Source organism: Onychomys torridus, chromosome 7 (assembly GCF_903995425.1).
Source record: "Onychomys torridus chromosome 7, mOncTor1.1, whole genome shotgun sequence".
NCBI lineage: Eukaryota > Metazoa > Chordata > Mammalia > Rodentia > Cricetidae > Onychomys > Onychomys torridus.
In genome coordinates, this window is record NC_050449.1 from 34,781,626 (window position 1) to 34,800,839 (window position 19,214).

At 42.8% G+C, this 19,214-nt stretch overlaps 1 long non-coding RNA gene across 1 annotated transcript in view; it reads left to right on the forward strand.

The window, feature by feature from the left end:
- The window catches only part of LOC118587406, a 159,549-nt gene that overhangs the window by 18,604 nt on the left and 121,731 nt on the right, over window positions 1–19,214 (forward strand). The window contains exon 2 of the long non-coding RNA XR_004945456.1: window positions 8,903–9,042. This is a non-coding gene — a long non-coding RNA (uncharacterized LOC118587406). The remainder of the gene's footprint in view (window positions 1–8,902; window positions 9,043–19,214) is intronic.

Consider the following 19,214-nt stretch of genomic DNA (forward strand, 5'->3'; position numbering starts at 1 on the left):
CTTTAATTTGTGGAGTTCTACCCCTGATTTACATAGTAGCTGCACCGTTTCATACCCACTTAGAGATTCCACTTTTTTTTTGATAGTCTCATCAATACTTCTTATTTGCTGTCTTCTGTTTTTAATGTAGATATCCTAATGGGGTAGAGTGGGATCACATTGTATATTTGATCTCCCTCCATTCAACCCTCCCTCCCTCCCTCCCTTCTCCCAGTGCTGGTAGTGATTGAATTGAGGGCCTCACACATGCTAAGCAAGCACTCTACTGCTGAGATCTAGACTCAGCCTTCTTTGGTTCCTCTTCTTTTGAGACAGTCTCGCTAAGCAACCCCGGAAGGCCTGAAGTTTGGGGTCTTCTTACCTCAGTCTTTCCAAGTATCTGGGATTGCAGGCTTTCACCATAAGACCTAGATGACCTGCATTTCATAAATGTCCCATGATGCTGAATATTTCAGGCATGTGTCAGTCTTTTGTTATCTTTAGAGAGCTGTCTAGTCAAGCCCCGTGTCCATCTTGGAATTGGCTTGTTTATTTGTAGACAAACGTGACAATCCCTTCTGTATTTCAGGTCTCTTATCAGATCCATTATCTAGTTTTCCATCCAGCAAGTTGTCTTTCCCATTTTGTTGCTCTTATCCTGTTATACACAGAGAAGCTTTGATGTAGTCCAGTTTATTGAGTGTTTTCTTGGTTGTCTGTGCTTTGGGGGTTATATATAAGACACCATTCCAAATGCATCACCAGGAAGTTTCCCCTTGTCTAAAGGTTGGATAATCTTAGGTCTTCTGTCTGCCCTGTGACACATCTGTTTTCACCTTCCAACCCAGGCCCAGGCAATGAACTTCTTGAGCTTAGAGGCTGCAGATACACATTGCAGCCCTAGCCCCGAGCATATATCTGGCACCCGAGACACACACTCAGCAAATTATAGCAGAATAAAACTCCTTTACAAGCTATTATGAGGCTAAGTCACATGATAATTTCCCATCTTTATAATAATTACAGTAGTTTTACAAAATTTAACCACCTTTGAGGACCCCAAAGAAATCTCTGAATTAAAAGGATAATTTTTCTATGTTATTTATTTACTTCCCTCAGGGATGCTTTAATGGGCTGTTTGGGTATTTGTGATGATCCCTCTACTATTGTAGCACCTGGCTCCGAGTCCCTTTATCATGGGGCCTGTGCGCTCAGTTCTGTGGTGATGGCAACACCTGTGCAGGAAGACTGTCTCTTCCATCTGCACATGTGCCTAAAAGCCTGCCTGCATCACTAGCGAAGGGAAGCACTGAGTGGAGTGTTGGCTTCATCAGTCTCATGACCTTGGAGAAGTTCTTCACTTCTTTGAACTTCCCTCCATTTTCTATATAAAGCAAGAGAGGAAGATTCGAGTATGCACTTCCTTCCATTTCTAAAATCACAGGAACCTCGGCACTGGTAATAGATCAAGCTTAAAAAGAGTCCACATTCAACCACCTCTGGAAGAACAAAGCTAAGACTCAACACAATTTATATATAATGGAACCTTCTTACCCCAGGAGTGATGGCAAGCTACATAGAGAGAAGTCAATGGCTCAGTGTTGAGTTATAGTCTTGCTTTCTCCATAAGGGCTGGTGGAGGTTGGAAGCAGAATACAACTACTATTCTATTTGCTGTTACGATTGAATTGAGGCCACTGAACTTTCAGCCACTCCAGAGCAAATTATCTTAGACATAGACATTTAAGTGACACAGATAGTTGAAAACAAGAGAAGTCACTACTGTTATAGCTTCTTTCTTGAGTGTCCTCCAAAGAGCCCTGTGCCGACGGCTTGGCTGGCAACCTGTGGTCTTATTGGGAAGAGGTGGACCCTTTAGGAAGTAGGATCTAGTGGAAGGAAGTTAGATCATTGGGGATATGTCTTTGGAGGAGATATTGAGACTGTGACCATCTCTTTGCCATTTTCTGCCATAGGGCTCTGTCATGATGTACTCTGTAGCAACAGGCCCAATACCCAGAACTGGCACTAGTGAAATCATGAGCCAAAACAACTCTTCCTTTACCCATCAAAGTGGCTTGTGTCAAATATTTTGTCCTAGTGATGGAAGATTTACTAACACTCTTACACTGTTAGCTAAGACCATGGCTATTAGCTCATGCTCAAACCCTAAACACCTCATGTGTTTCCATGGTGACTTGCAATCATATCTGAAAGGCAACTAGAGGTATTATCTCCCAGATAGCTGTGCAAGATGTGACCTGGATTTCTTCTGCCATGGCAATCACTGGGGCTTTCTGAGGTGACAACTAGGCCATCACATAGTAAGACTGAGAACATCATCAGAGAAAGGACAGGGTTCTGTGTATTGTTTTACATGTGTTTTTATGTGATAGGCAGAACATTTTTACACTGTGTTTTCCTTCTTTTGTAGGAGAGAGGAAAATGAGATGGGATTGTTTTTTCTTCCTAAGTGACAGATACTACAATGGATGCTTATATAAATTATTAGTGCTCAGATGGTCTTATGGAGAGACATCATTAGGATGGAATGCTTGATTCTCAGAGAGGTTATGTGACTCACTCAAGGTCACACAGCTGATATTGCACACAGCATAGATGGTGTTCATCAGCTGAGTCTAAGGCTAATGCTAATACTCTTTCCTGCATATCAGTGGACTTGAATATTACGTCAGACTGACATGTTCTCTGTGGATGGGGCCTGTTTTCCTTCCTTCTTGATGCTGAAGTTGCTCATTTGTTTCCTTCTTTTAGGACCCCCCCTCCCCCTAGATAAAGAGGAGTCCTAATCCTTTGAGCACTGAGTTTTATCCTTGCTGGAGAGCAGGTGGCACTTACTCTCAGTAGAACACTGCATTTGGTCTGATTTGAGCAACAAACAATGGCTCCTGAGACCAGGATCCAAATACACATGAATGAGGCTTCATTGGTCTAGAATCCTGCCTTTCGGCTTTTTCTTTCCTCTCTTTTCCTTTCCCTTGACATCTCTCCAAATGCTCACTCTCCTTGGGGTGCTGGTGAGTGTGATGGTGTCCAGATGCCTTCTCAGGGGTCTCTGGATTCACAAAAGGCCAAGTTGACGTCCATTCTGCATCTGGTTTATTTGATGCCAGAAGACTGAGTGCTCAAGTCTCCTGGGGGAGCCAGGAGAGATTTGCCTCCTGCAGAGGTTTGGATAAGCCCCAGCTAATCTCCATGGCTTCTTAAGGGCACACCTGCTTGTCTGCCAGCCAGCAGCCTCCTTGCTCATTTCCCGTGGGAGGGCTGGGGTCAGAGGGCCTCCAGAAAGCCTTTTATCTCCCTTTGCCCCTCTACCCCCCCCTCAACAGCACCTGGGTCTGCACATAAGACTTCCTTTGAGGAGAGGTCAAGACACTGTCCCTCCCAGAATGGAGGCCAGTGCCCTTTTCCTTCCTTTTAAGGCGGCTTGCTTGTTGCATCCTACAAAATAGGCATCCGATTCAAACTTTACCATGCGTGGCTCAGACTTGATCGCACTGGGGCTAAGCTGATCTGAATTGGTTTTTAGGCTGCTACTGGGCTATGGCCAGGTAATAGGTGCTCAGGAAACAATAATACTCATTAAGACCAGCTCACCACTCCAGAAGAGACACACACTGACCTTCCATCTGTTTCTTCACTTGAGTGAGATGGTGACAAGGGCCATCTGAACATGTCAGAGGACTGAATCATCTCAGCCTAGCTGTGCAAGGGGACAGTCCTTCTCTATTTCCCCAAAGCACATCTCTTTTCTTCATTATCTTTCAGAGAAGTTAGTGGCTAAGCTGATGTGAGCATTTCGGTTCAGGTAGGCAGCAGCAGGTTGCTGTTTGGCATGGGGTATCTTGGAGTTTGTCTTCTTTCTTGTTGCCCTTTTCTCTTTCTCTTAATGCCTCCACCCCAACTTTTTTGTACTCAGACATAGATCATTATTAATGGTAATTGGTGTGTGTGCAGCTTAGAGTTTTTAATTAAAACAACAGTGAGCTTACTGCGAACGCATAAGCGTGGTGCAAGTTTCAAATTCCACTTTCTCCTACGTCTACTAACATTCACTGACCTTAGGTTCCTGAGCTAAGACAGCATGAGTCCAGCCTCATGGACGCTTGTAAAGACAGGCCACTGACTTGACTATGCAATTAAATAAACCACTGCAGTTGATAGGTTGATGGCCAAGTTCAGTCTTGAAGAAAGAAGTGGGGGCATGCAGTACTGGTTGCCCTGGGTGTGGATCAGCTATGATGTTACAAGCTTTTGTGTATTTTCTTTCTCTTTTCTAAACCTGTGTAAAACAGGAGGGTTAGTTCATTTTCATAGAGGAGGGAGGTGAACTTGAAGGCACTGAGTGATAGAGGGTAGAAGAGCTCCAGTGTTGGAGACTCAGGGCTTGCAAATCAAGATGCACTGCAAGCCAGGAGCTAAATCTAAACTACCTTGACTTCCATCTGATTCAATATGAGTGCAAGCAGACCCGTCTGTAGAGGCTGTGGGTTTTGATGCCACATACTACAAAGATACTCGTATGTGTACGTATGTGTGTGTCTGTGTGTGTATATGTATGAGTGTGTATGCAGGTTACAGATGAACATGCACACTCATATCAGGTGTCTTCTTCTGTTGCTTTCCACTGTATTTTGAAACAGTTTCTCTCACTAAACTCAGAGCTCAACGGTTTAGATAAACCATGGTTAGAGAGCTCTGGGGACCCTTCCGTCTTTCTCTTCTTGGTGGTTGGGTTCCAGATGTGTGTTACCATGCCTGGGTGTTTGTTTTGTGTGTGTGTGTGTGCGTGTGTGTGTGTGTGTGTGCGCACACACACACACACACATGCACTAGGATTCAGAACTGTCCTCTTGTACTTGCCTAGCAGGTACTTTACAGATCAAGCCATATCCCAAATGAGTTTTTTTTTTTAATTAATTTTTTTTAAATGGGAGAGATCATAGTATTGATATCTCTGTTCACTGATGATTACCCATCTCAGGCTGGATCGCATCTATTGCCAGCTCTAAGGACACTGGAAAGGCTGGTTTTTTAACGGTTTTAGTTAAGCTGCTTCGCCTGTCTGCAGCTTCTCATGAGGAGGCTTGGTCCTCACTGAGAAGCTCTGCATTATGTCTCCTCTGACATTATGTACATACGCAGATCTCCACACCTCCCCTTTCCCAGTAAACTGCACAAACAATGAGCAGACCGATGACACCAATGGGGAAGTTAAGCTCTTGGCATAAAGTAGAAAACATAAACAGCTAGTGCTGGGTACAAGATAATAGCATAATAGGGTAAGTGTGAGAGAGTCAGAAGGCTGTAATGGCTCTGGAGATGCAGAAATTCAGGGAAAGTAGGGCAGTATGAAAGCAGAGGCCATCTGTGGGACCTGGGCAGTTTTGAGCAACTCTGATGAACAGAATATGAAGATCTGTTATACAACACAACACACAGCAATAAAGCAATCATCTGGTCTTACAGATCTCAGGCATTCTTTGTTTGAAATGACAACATCCCAGCCATGGACGCCAGAGCATCCAGGGTTATAAACAGCCTAGCTATAAATTGCCTCTTATTTCAGATAATTAAAGGTGCAGAAAATAAGAATGTAAAGAATTGATGTTTCCTTCCTTCCTTAATAGACTCTCCCCTTGGCTATTCAGCACTGTGCAAATTCTTTCTCCATCCCATTCCAGCATAAATAGAGCATCTATGGAGTGCTGTCAGAGGGGCTGAGGAAGAAAGTAAGCCTCACTGAGAATGTAGATGTGTCAGGAGTGATGCTTAATATAGTGAACATCATCTCAAGACCCTCACAGCGTTTTGAGGGTGGGAGCATCATCTTTATGTTAAAGCTGCAAAGGGCTGGGGATGGAGCTCAGTGGTAGAGCACTGGCCTAGCACTTGTAAAACCTTCAGTTTGACACCTAGCATTACAAGAAGAAAAAGAGAGGCGGGGTAGAGAGAGGAGCTGGGGAGGAAAGAAGGAAGGAAGGGAGGGTGGGGAAGTGAAGAGAACGAAAGAAAGGCAGTCCAGTGAAGTAAAAATGACTTCCTTACATTCCCGAGAGGCAGAGGCAGGATTCTATTTCATCTTGGGAGACTCGTAGGTCTGTTCTCTGTCTCCTCCCTTCACCTACTTTCCCCAAAGATCGAAGAAGTAGTCTCATCTCAGACCCCTTCCTAATTAGCCATCTCCCTTTGGCATACGATTTTTTTCATTGATTCCAGAAATCTTAGATCATAACTCTTCCTCTAGAACTCTGGAACTCACCAACTCAAGCTCTTGTGTAGTCAGGAAAGCATTTCTCTATTCTAACTTCAAACGAAAAGCACAGAAGAAAGCAAAATGAGCTTAAGGGTGTGTGCAAAGCATGAACATTTCTACAACAGCAATTCCCAACCTGCGGGCAGCAACCCCTTGGGGGGTCAGACCATCCTTTCAGAGGGGCCACCCAAGACCATTGGAAAATATAGATGTTTACATTATGATTCATAATAGTAGCAAAATTATAGTTATGAAGTAGCAATGAAAATAATTTTATGGTTGGGGGTCATCACAACATAAGGTACTGTATTAAAGGGGTGCAGTGTTAGAAAGATTGAGAGCCACTGTTCTAGAATATACTTTTATTTCAGCACAGTTTAATCTTGACCTCTTATACTATATTACATTATGGCTGCTGAACTTTACAATGTCAAACCAGAGGTGGTGCGGGGGCACAAGTCATTGAAGATGACCAAAGCAGAGTGCAGAAGACAGTTGACTTTGAAAATCCCACATGCATGGCCCTGGATCCATACATAACCAGGTAGGAAAACTGATCTAGCTCTGCCAGTTAAAGGGAGGCAAGCAGCGCCTCAGTTATGGGCTTGTTCTGCATCTCAGCTTCTTTCATAAAATGCATGATTAACTTTCGAACTTCAATAAAACAAGATAAATATTGGCCATTTATAATTTTTTTCTGTTGTTACCACTGGGGAAACATTCGTGAAATGGGTCAAGAGGATAGTGTGGGCTCATGCCATTTTACCTGTTTGAAAGGAAGAAGAGCTCTGCAAGCAGGATCTTCATATGGAATTTATGCATTGACAAGCACTGTATGCCCTCTATATCATTTGCATTCTAAATAGTAAGGAGGGAGAGTAAGTGATTCCTACTACAATCCACTGGTTTATTGCTTTAATTTAACAGCCTTCTTTTCTCTAAGTAGGATTAGCCAAGTGAGGTAGACCATATGACTACGCTCAAATCTCTACCATCTACCCTATTCCTAGAAAGCTCAACTGCCTTGAAGACATATGTTCTTATGGATCTAGAGATGCTGAGGCCCATCAGTGATCTCCAGAGAAAGGCTGGAAGACTATAGGAACAAGTCTTGGAGGAGTATGATTGTCTGGCTTTTGTGGTGGATGCAGATCTTCAGTCTTGGAGTTATCGTTTATGATCTTAGGATATTGGGAAAATAACTTTTTAAGCCTCTGTTTCCTTTTATGTAAAGTACATGAGGCTCGTGTCATTTAAACTAACGATGTTTCAAACTAAATTAGCTTTCTGTTTTCTTCTAGTGTTAATTTCACTTTTAGCTACTTAAAAAAATCTCCTTTGAGGTTAAGCTATTGTTTATCTCCAGTGATTTTGAAGACCTACAGTGTCTTCTGCCTCCCCCTCTTCTTCCTCATCCTTCTTTCTCTTCCTCTTCTCTTTCATCCTCCTCCTCTTCTTCTATTTATTCCTATTTTCCTTTGTGTGTGATAGAGATCTGTGTATGTTAGTGTGAGTATGGGTATAGACATGCCATGGCACACTGGCGGAGGCCAGAGGACAACTTCAGGTGTAGGTCTTATCTTCTTCCTTGGTTAAGACAGGGTCTCCCATGGTTTGCCACCCTGTATACCAGGATAGCTGTCCTTAAATCTTTGGGCGAACCTGCTTCTGCCTCTCATTTCCCCAGAGAAGCACCAGGATTATAGACACATGTTGTTGTGCCCAGCTTTACATGGGTTCTGGGGATCCGAACCCAGATTTGCACTCTTGCATAGTAAGCCTGACAGTGTTTGTTTTCTTCTTGAATTGGCCTGATGGGCACTGACCTGTTTGGGACTTCTCCTACATGATCTTCCATGGTACCTGCCATTGCTGTTCCCGCCTCTCTTCTTCATTTTCTCCTCTCATGGAGAGATATCAGAGTGTTAATGTCAAGCTGGCAGTTGTTAGGGCTTCTATCAGGAACCCTGAGCACAGAGACCATTTTATCTGTCTGCTATGATTGTTTTCTGCTCCAGACACCACTCTTTAGCATTATTGATTTCCTCTGTCTACTGAGCCAGTCAGATGCCTTTGACCTGGTTTCACCGGAGCTGTCAAAGGGCCGCCTGAGACTGTCTGGCTTTGTGACTGATTCAGTATCTTTGATGCCTGCAGATGCCTCTTTGTTCTGCCTCGAAATGATTGAGACCGTTGCAGGTGGGGTCCAGAGTCTCCATCCCATGCAGATATTTCTCCATGTATTAACAACATCACTCCGGTCGGCCTTTTTTAGTCTTTTAAGGCTCCTACAATCTCAGTGATGAACAAACACTCTCACAGCATCTTTTCCAGGAAAGTCGATCAATGCAGTTTCTGAATGAAGCTAAGAGGAGTTAGAGAGGAAATTGTTTAATTTGTGCATATAAACAGAAATGAGAGAATGACCTGAAGGAGAAGAAAGGACCCTGAGAGAAGGGATGTGAAGGATTTCAAGATTTAATGTTCATTTCTCCTTAGAGTTGAAATGTCCCCAGAATTGCCTTACACAGATTATGTAAGGCAGGGAATCTGAAGGCTTAAAAAAAACCTTTATGTTACTCATTCAAAGAACAGATTTGAAAATTAGTCTTAAACTATTCTCATGGCCAAATCCTTCTCCTCCAGATGGCTACATCTCTCATTCCGGATGCCACCAGGCCATTCCAGCCACCTGCCATTGTGTTGTCTCCAGACAAGGGCAGACGACCAGAGAAGCTCTGAAGCCCTACGGCTACTTGGAGAGAAGAATAATGTCCCTGGCAAAGGTAGGAGAGTCCTGCTTAGAATTCGTAATGCTCCACAAAAGAGCAGGATGGCTTGAATGGAGAACAGCTAGGCGTCTGGCCCAGGGAGAAGGGTCCAGGAAAGTCCGAATTATAATGCAGACCAGAGGTGGGTCTGAAATGTGCTCTCAAACCCACCTCAGAAGGGTTTAATTGCTTACTTTATATATATTATGCCTTCCACTCATCACTCCATCACATTTATTTTATTTATTTTTGGTATGCATTCCTATGAGAGCACATGGAGGGGCTGAAGGGCAAAGTCAGTGTCTTTCTCTATTGCTTTCCCCCTTAATTTCTTGAAACAGAATCTCTCCCTGAGCCTGGTGCTCATTGATTGGCTCTAAAACTAACAGGCTAGTCAGCTCCAGGATCTTTTCCTGTCTCTGCCCCCTCACACGATAGGACAACAGGCACACACTACCATGCCAAGATTTTTATGTGGGTGCTTGGGATCCAAACTCAGGCCTTCATGCTAGCACAGCAAACACTTTACACAGAGAGCCAGCTCTCCAGCCCCCCCCACCCAGTTTTAACTCTGTGGACCCAATATCACCCTCTCTGTCTGTTTCTCTTCCTATATGAGTGTGTATTTCTCTTCTATGGAAGCAAGATTAGTATGATTAGGGCAACAATGCTACAATATTCTCATCTAAAGTCTGAAATTCATTTCTCTTCAGAACCGGCAATACCATAGAATGTTAGCTCATAGAATGTTGCCTATAAGGGCAAAGACCAATGGTTGACTCTCACGTCACGACCCCAAGTGGTTTTTCCTGTGTGATAACATCATTTTTTTTTTTTTTTTATTGCGGGCACTCCTAGTGCTAAGTAGTCCGGCACATCTCATGTACTGTGTTGTTTTAACTTGTTTCTATGACAACCTCAACATTGTCTCACAACATCAAAATTCAAATGTGTGTCTATGAATTTAAAGGGAACATCTAGAGGATTCAAACACCGTTGCCACATCAGTCTGTATAATCACAATTGCTATATATAACTTCATGGGTTGCTGTATTCAGTCCTTTCTGGGCAAGTATATTCACACTCTTTTCTAGGCAAGTGGGTAAGCATCCTGCTTGTGGATTCCTTATCCTTGAAATATCTATATATGCCAAATTTGTCAAGTTCATGTATTAGTTTATACTCCAGTGCCAAAAGATCCTGAAGCCTCTAAAGATTTTTAAAACAGAACAAATTATAATCATTTATAATATTCTCTTAGGGCTGTCTCACACATTGCTCTGCTATAGCGTGGCTTTCTTCAGGGTACTGATTTGGGAGACCCTGGTTCCTAGGGCTCAAACAAGTCTTTACCACCCATGATCCTAGATACTCATATAACTAGGAGCAGGCAAAAGGGGACTGTAGTCAGATTCCAACAAGCAGTAGATAAAAGGAAGAGGTTTAATTGGACACATGCTTTCAAGTGAGCCGGCTCATGTTCAGGGCAAGCTCATTTGCTTTAGGCCACAGGACAGAAGTGATGAGGAACCTACAGAGAAGGAAAACTATCCCTCTCATGGCCAGGAAGCAAAAAGAGAGAAAGGGAGAGTTTGGGGTCCTGCTAGTCTTTCAATGTCACGTGCCCTATGACCTAATGACATCCCACTCAGCCTCTGTTCTTAAAGGCTCCACTCCCCCCAGTAGCCCCACCCTGAGGACCAAAACCCGTAGCACATGGGTCTTTCCAGGATGCTTAAGATCCAAACTGTATCAGACAGTGCATGGGTGTATGGCACGCTATAAAGGCTTCAAAGTGAAATGCTGCCTCTACTCATTTCTGTCGCCACCATTTATGGCCCTGCAGGATCCTCTAAAACCATGAGCCAAAACACAGTTTTTCCCTTTATCAGTTGATTATCCCAGGTACTTGCTATCTGTTGACTGACAGGCCATTTTGCCAACATGTCTAGAGTAAATGGAGCTGCAAATATAGTCACTGGCTGGGTAGGAACTCCCAACTGACAACTCTGTATTAGCGGAGGGAATCTCATGAACATGTTCTTATCTGCTGGTCAATGAGGTACAATCCAAAATGGCACACTCACATTGTATAAAGGATTCAGTGTGGGGGTGTGTGTGTGAAAACTATCTAATTGTGTGTGCCGCAGTACATGGCTATGCTGAGAACTATGAGGAGCAATGGCTTCTGTGCTTGGCCAGATTGGGGGGGGGGTTAGAAGACACATTTAAAGGCAGCTGTACTCAGACTGATGCAGGAGAGTTCTTGCACAGTCATTTGAAAGCAACAAACTACTTTACACGTTTGTAGGGTTAGGCATCTACAGGAGACGAACCAGAGAGGGTTAATCAGAAAATTGCTCTCTGGTTCCTGAGCAATAAGCCCACACATTTCCTCTCTCTCCACTTGTCATGAGTTTTAGTGACCTTGATGAGATCCACCCCCCAAACTTTATTATTGGTTTCTTTTGATCACCCACCAGTTGCTCTCACTGTCAGTGTGAACAATTCACCTGTCATTTCAGCCTAACCAGGAATGCTAACGTAGGAAGAAATGTCAGGATGAGAGGAAGCCCTAAGCATTTCTCAAGGGGGCATGGAAAACCACTGAGATCACTTCCCTTACTCCATAGACTGAAAGGGTCTGTGCTCTGACCTGGATCTTTCTTTGGCTTGAGTTGATACAATTTGAGCACTATCCCTTTCCAGTATTGATGGGTGCTGTATTATTCTTGCCAGACCATGTGGAGATCACTACATTTGTATTAGGAGTGATTAATTACTAATTTACTAACAGGTACCAGAGCTAGGATGTGGCTTTTATTGGTGGGCAGGGTGATGGGTAGATTTATGATAATTTAATGTGCTTATCCAATAAGCAAGTCAATTGAAATGGTATCCACAAAAGTGCTCTGCAATGCTACCAGGACTTCAACACAAATCACAAAGTACAGCTTGGTTCTCTACATTTATATAAACTAATAAGTTCTTACTCAGGAATGGTTATTTGTGCTTACGGTGGTCATCAATATTTCATTGATAACAATAATTAATGGTGAGAACACCTGAAGAATTTCTCTACAGATGTTTACATGAAACACCTAACTAGCCCCTTAGGAGAAACAGAAGTTAGATTGTAAGGGATTTCAGTGAGCATGGGTTGCTACTCAGGCAGAAGGAGCAAGACAGACACTGAGATGGACAAAAGGAAGATGTCACCCTCGAACACTTGGAGTTTAGTTTGCAAGGTGGATTCCACAAAAGAATAATTCACCAAATCATGAGCCTCAAAGCAGAGTAAATGGGCAGAAGAAACAGGCAGTTACTCAGAAAATTGCGGCAGACTCCTTATCTATGAATTATTGTCCATATGTACATATTTTATAATAAAATTGTCAGTGCTTTTTAAGAAAAAAAAATCCATAGTTTGACGTGGTTTCCAGATCTTCGTTTTGGGTCTGGCTGTAGCTTTTCTTCCTCTGTCTAACTGGTAATTCCTTATTTGATACATAGACTCTTGGTTTCTATAGATTTATCTGCCAATAGTTGAAATGATACCATACTTCCTGTATTTTTTGTTGGGTCTTGAACTCCAAATGTACGTACTGGGAAGTCCTCATTACTTCTTGTTATGATTTCCATCCTTCCTTCGATTTTTTTTTTTTAAATTGGGCCTCTATTTTCCCAGTCAGATTGGCTGGCTGGCCCTTAATATGTAGTCTAGACTGGCCTTGAACTTTCGATAATCTTCCTGGTCTCAGCCTCCCAAGGGTTACAGGTGTGCACTGCCATATCCATATGAAGGCCGTTTCATGCTGTGATTAGTTCAGGGTGATGGAAGCTAATCCTGATTGGAGCATTGGTCTCCTGCCTCTGCTCCTGTTCTTCCTCTCCTGTCTTCTTCTTCTCCACTTAAGCATTTCCAGGTCTAATGCTTGGATTTTTTAATGACCCACTGGGCTAAAGATGTAGGTGAGTGGCTGAGTGAGCACTTGCCTGGCATATGCAGGGCCCTAGGTTTGATTCCCTGTACCACAAGGGATAAAAGTGAATTGACCCATTAGAGGCAAATTTAAAGTCCCACGTTGCTAGATAAACAGTGTTTTCCCAAACTTTCCAATTTATGTTTGTTACAGCGACATAATATTTGTTAAATAAGTTGCTTTTTTCTTTTGTTATTTGTTCTAAAATACATGTGTGTTTGTGTGTGTACGTGTGCGCATGCACAGGCATATGTGTGTGCATGCATAGGCATGCATGCATGCACATGCACTTGGACTACAGAAGACAGCTCTTGGGAGTCGGTTCTCTCCTTTTGCCATGTGGGTTCTGGGGACTGAACTCAGATCTTCAGGCTTGGCAGCAAGAGCCTGTCCCAGCTGAGCCGTTTCACCCACCTAAGTTATTATTCTTTTAACAAGTCATTGCTTTTTCTGTCTTGATTGTTTATTAGAATAGGTGACCTGAAATTTCTTATGCCTGTAGGCTCCCTAGTTACTCACTGTGATTTTTTTCTTTGAAGAGGACACAGGGTAAGATCCCACTAGCAACAGGTGTCTGTGAAGGGTGAACCAGAATCAGGGTTTCTAACCACCAAGGCAGAGTCAGGTCAGAAAGAGTCAGAAAAAAATTGGCCAAAGCTTTAGCAATTCTTTCCATGTCATGAACTGGTAGCTTCACCACCAGGAATGGGATTGTCTAGTAAAGTCCACATTGTGGAACAATCTTTCTGTTTCCCCAAAGGATCAAAGAATCATGGTTTACAGTTAGAAGTGATCTTAACAAGTCAGGGAGCCCCACTTCCCATCAGTTGAAGGACTTTCCTATATGATATTCAGGCTCTGTGGGGTCCCTTCAGTTACAACAATAATAAGAAAATCTTGCCATTTTATCTATGTTTCAAGTAATTATAAGTTTCAAAAGAGCTTTGAGTGGCTGATGTGAAGACCAACTAGCTAATGTGGATACTAACCAGAGTTTTAATTATAGCTGCAGCCAATTTTCCACATTTAATGTTGATGAGTAAGGACAGACTGTGAGCTGCTCTGGTGATAAGAAAGCAGCCTGAAGATCCAGAGACTGCAAGTTTCTTAAATATTCCATAGGTAGGGAGTAATGTGCCCAAGCTTGAAACGCCATGTTGGATTGAATGTTGATACCTGGAATGGAAAAGATTGATAGGCTCGATAAAGCACATACCTGTTTTATGACTGTTTTCTTTTTAATTTTATGTTTTTTCTTTTATTTAATTTTTAATTTTTTTGCTTCCTCTTATGCTTTTTCAATGTTGGCCTTTTGATTAATCATGACAATGAAAATAACCCAGGCAAGCTTGGCTCATTATTATCATATATATTGCTGAACTTGGAGTATGCACATTGGGGAGCATGCTAATAATGAATTTATCCTCACCAAATCCAGTTTGAGAGACAGGTGTGTGTGTGTGTGTGTGTGTGTGTGTGTGTGTGTGTGTGTGTGTGTGTGTGTGGTGAATTATAAAACAAATTCAACACAAATGTTTTAATTTCTCTATATCAATTTTCAACATTAGCCGAGCAATGTAGAGTAGGATATACCTTGTAAGGCTATGCAGGTAAGTATGGAAAATATCAGTCATTCATTTGTTGACTCCTGTGTATTTACTGTTTGATTGTTCAGTGTCTTAATGTCTTCGTGTCTCATCTGGACTAAACGGTATCACTTTAGTGCAAATGGGCTAGCAGCTGCTTTCCAGCTTACCAAGGTATCTATTTATGTAGCGAACACTTGGTAAATGGCAGTGATAAATGATCATGCACTTCCTGGGAGCACAAGTGTCGTTCTAAAGGTCAAGTACATTTGAGTGCTCTGCTGATGATCTGGAAAGGTGGAAACCAGTAGGCAAGGCAAGTCAAACAATAGAAAAGCAGAGAGTTCAGTAGGGGGCATAGTGACCTTGAGGAGGGAGGTGCTGAATAGCAGGACGCTTCTGCTTCTTCACTATGACTATTGACCATTTCTCAATGTTTTGTGAACTTGGTAAGCACATCATCTTGGGACCTTGTGGGGACAGGCTTTTTGAGAGGTCTCTGGATCCTCTGTAGCAGCTTACATTGCAGTAAAACATAATTTAATGTCTGGAAGGAAGGCCCTTCATGGTCTCGAGCCATGTCTTTGTCAGAGACATTTTCTATAATTATCTGCTTTGCCACTTAAAAAGCCCTTTACTGAATTCACTAATGAAGCTCCTGGTTCTGTGAGTTGTGGTCTCTGGTTTTCAGAGCCTGGTTTATTAGCTGCAAAGAGGTCAAGGTAATTGTCCCAAAGCAGACTGCTTTGATCTGAACTAGACACTTCAAATGTCAGTTCTAAATGTTTATTCCCTCACTTTTCCGGATCTAAGTTGCAATTCCTTTAGATGTATCTTATGAAAAATGTTATTAATTCAATCCACGCACACTTACTGAATATAATTTTGTATCAGGTTGGAGTTTAGAGAAATTAAGATGAGCAAAGCCATCAAGAGTCTTTCGGAGATAGATAGATAGTTAGATAGATAGACAGATAGTAAGATAAAGATAGATAGAGATAGATAGACAAAGACCGAGAGATAGAGATAGACAGATAGATAGATAGATAAAGATAGAGAGATAGAGATAGATAGACAAAGACAGAGAGATAGAGATAGATAAAGACAGAGAGATAGAGATAGATAAAGACAGAGAGATAGAGATAGATAGATAGACAGACAGACAGACAGACAGACAGACAGATAGATAGAGTAACCCCAATATGAGATGCTTACAAAGTCGGCAGAGACGTAATCAAATGCAGGGAAGGTCCTCAGTCCTGCCTAGGGTCTTAGACAGCTATAGGAGCGGTACTTAATTTTAGGTTTTGGGGCTTAGTTGGGGATTTCCAGGAAGACAAGAAAGGGAAATGACATTTTCTATGGTGATGGATCATAATCTCTTGCAACATCTCCTCTCTTTTCTTAAAATGTTCTCCAAATGAGCCCCCTTGGCTGAGACGGTTAGGACCATCCAACACTACCACAACTTCCACACTGTGAACATCTGTTTTCTCCTGTCTCCCTTCCCCATTCTGTCTGAGAGGTGTCCTCCCCTTTGTCCAGACAGTTTTCACTGTAGCAGGACCAGGCATGCTCTCTGCCTCTTCTTTACTTTCAGAAAACATCCTTCTTTTAGATTGCTTTCTGCAGATGTAGTTAACGGCACAACTAAAAGCAGCTTTGGGAGGAAAGGGTCATTTTAGCTTACAGGTTACAGTTCATCACCTAGGAAAGCCAAGCCAAGATCCCAAACAGGAGCCTAGAGGCAGGAGCCCAAGCAGAGGCCATGAAAAACATCACATAGTGGCTTGCTGTCAGCTCAGGGTTAGCCACCTCTGTTGTACAATCCAGCCCCACCCGCCCAGGGCCAGTGCTATCCACAGTTGGCTGGGCCCTCCTTCACCAATTAGCGATCAAGAAAACACCCATAGACATGTCCACAGGCCAGTTTGATACAGATGATTCTTCAATCGAGGTTCCTTCTTCCCAAGTGTGTCGAGTTGACAACAAAACTGACTGGGACCAGTCTTCATTTTCCTTCATGATGGCTTCCATTTTGAAAAGTGAACTTGGTTTCCAGTAGGGAGAAACAAACTCCTCCACCAACCTATTCCTCTTACTTGTTCATGTCAGAGCTGGTCCCTATGGCCTGGTCATCCCTTCTAGAGGACTCTCTATAAAACTCCCCCAAATTAGGTCATATAGCAGACTTTAGGGCAGGGAGGGTCCTAGTCAATTCTTCTTATAGTCTTTGTACCTCCAAGTACCAGAAACACAGAAAGTCCTCAGTAAATATTCATCCAATATATAAGGGAATGAGGTCTTATAATGGTTTTGGGGGCTCCTGAGCATCTGTAGTTGGTGGCAGCCCTAGATAACAAGGGATTCTGGGTAACAAGAGATTTTGTGTTGTGTGTGTGCATCTTCTAGTGTGACTAGACGTGAACATCTGAGAAGGTGTCTTTAGTTCTCCTTAAAGGTTTGTTTTTTATTATATTTTAAAATTATGTGTATGGGACTGGAGAGATGGCTTTTTGGTCAAGCACTTTTGCTGTTTTCAGCAGAAGGCCTGGGTTTTGTTCCCAGCACCCATATGGTGCCTTAAAACTGTCTGTAACTCCAGTGACAGAGGATCTCCATGCATGTGGCACCCCCCCACAAAAAAAAAAACCAGGTGAGCACATGCACACACACACACACACACACACACACACACACACACACACACGAAAATAGATAAACAAATTTAAATAATTTCTTTTGGTTATATATGCATGTGTAGTATGTGTGCACATATGAGTGCAGATACCCTAGGAGTCCAGAGCAGGCTGTCAGATACCCTGCAGCTAGAATTGTCAGAGACTGTGAGCCACCTAATATGGGTTCTAAGAGCCAAATTAAAATCCTCTGTAAGAACACTAAGTACATTTAACTGCTAAGCCACCCCCTCCCCGAAGCCCATGCATTCTTAGCTAGGTTTCACTAGTCATCTGTACCTCCCTTTCTCTTTGTCTAAACACAAGATATTCATCTACATCTCTCCCTCCACCCAGACCTCTCTTTTGCCTAGGCAGTGCTAGGCAGCCTCTAGAAATGAGCAGCTCTTTCTGGGCCACTGACTCCTCACTCCTTTTCCCCCTCATCATCTCCTCCAGCAAATCTTGTTCAGTGTATTTATGTTCATGGAACATGTAGATTAAAAATATGCTCATTTTTTTTTCTGTGCATCGGCTCTGGCCAATCTCTATGTTTAATGTGTTTGCTTTCCTGAAGTCCTTTCCTTGTTGAGACACTGTCACGTACTCTGATTCATTTGGCCAAAGCAATAGAAAGAGTGTCATAATAATGTTAACACTGCAAAATTAATGACTGGCCATGTTGCTGTGTGTCTGCTCCCAGAGTCAATACATTCATACATTATTTCATTTCATTCCCAAGTACTGGCTAATAGGGCAGGCACTCCTGAGCTGACAGCACTTGAATCCTGGCTGCACATACCAGCTGACTGGGCTGAGTTTGGATAACTCATTCCAACTCTTGATGCATTTTCCCTTTGTAGGAAAGACAGTGCAACAGCACCTATTGCAAAGGGTTGTTATAAGCCCGAAGTTGGATGCTACATCTAAATGCTAAGCACAGAGCCTGACACAGAGTGTGTCTTAGCAAACAGCATCTCTATGGTATTATGAATCTTTAAAGTAAGCCTATCGCTGACTGTATTTTAACAGATGGGCAAAGAGAGACTTAACATCTGCATGCATGCAGCTAGCCACCCCTTGCAACAGTTCCTGGGTATTGGAAGTCATACATTTGTATTGGATTAGACATAAAGACTTCAGTCAATTGGACTTTGAACGTAATGAAATCTTCTGGCAAGGTGTTTGATACTTTTTGAGGTCTTTGTCCCAGGTGGTGTGTTCCTGACCCTCTGATCTTTCCTCCTTATTTTTATTGCCCTGCCCCACATTGAACTATAGGAACAAACTTTTCAGTTCATAAGGGCAGAACAGTTCCCAGATATGGTTGATCAGTCACATCCCAGCTGCCAAACTCCCCACCAGCTGTCACACCCTCTACCTGCTGCCGAGTGGCCCTGGAAGAATATCCAAGTGATTTCTGGCCCTTGGAAACATCAAAGCGCCCCCCCTTTCTCCCCCCTTTTTCTTACTGAATGCGCCACTGGTTGATATAAATGGAAGAGAATGCTGGGCAGCTTCAGTCACTTGGGAAGAATGTAGGTCCTTTGGAGGGGGCTGGCTCCATGGCCAAGGCAGGGAGCTGAGGTCCATGGACAAAGCCAGACACTTAAGCCCTGAAAGTACCCAGGAGAATCCCAATAGGCTTGGTGTGAAGTCATCTACCTCACAGCTTGGGTAGGTCCCCAGGAAGAGGCCCACCGCCTTAAGGTATGATTTCTACATTGTATAACAATTCAGCCACTGTTTCTGAGACCATGTCAAACATAATAAAACCTCAGAGCCTCTCCTATTGCTGAAGAGCCAATCAACCTAAACTAATACTTTAATGACCACTTTTCTCAATGAGAAAACAAATTCAGGGGGCAACTAAGAAGCAGAGAGCTGAGAAACATCTTGTCTGGTCAATGAAAAGAACAACAGAAAAAGATGTCTGGAGC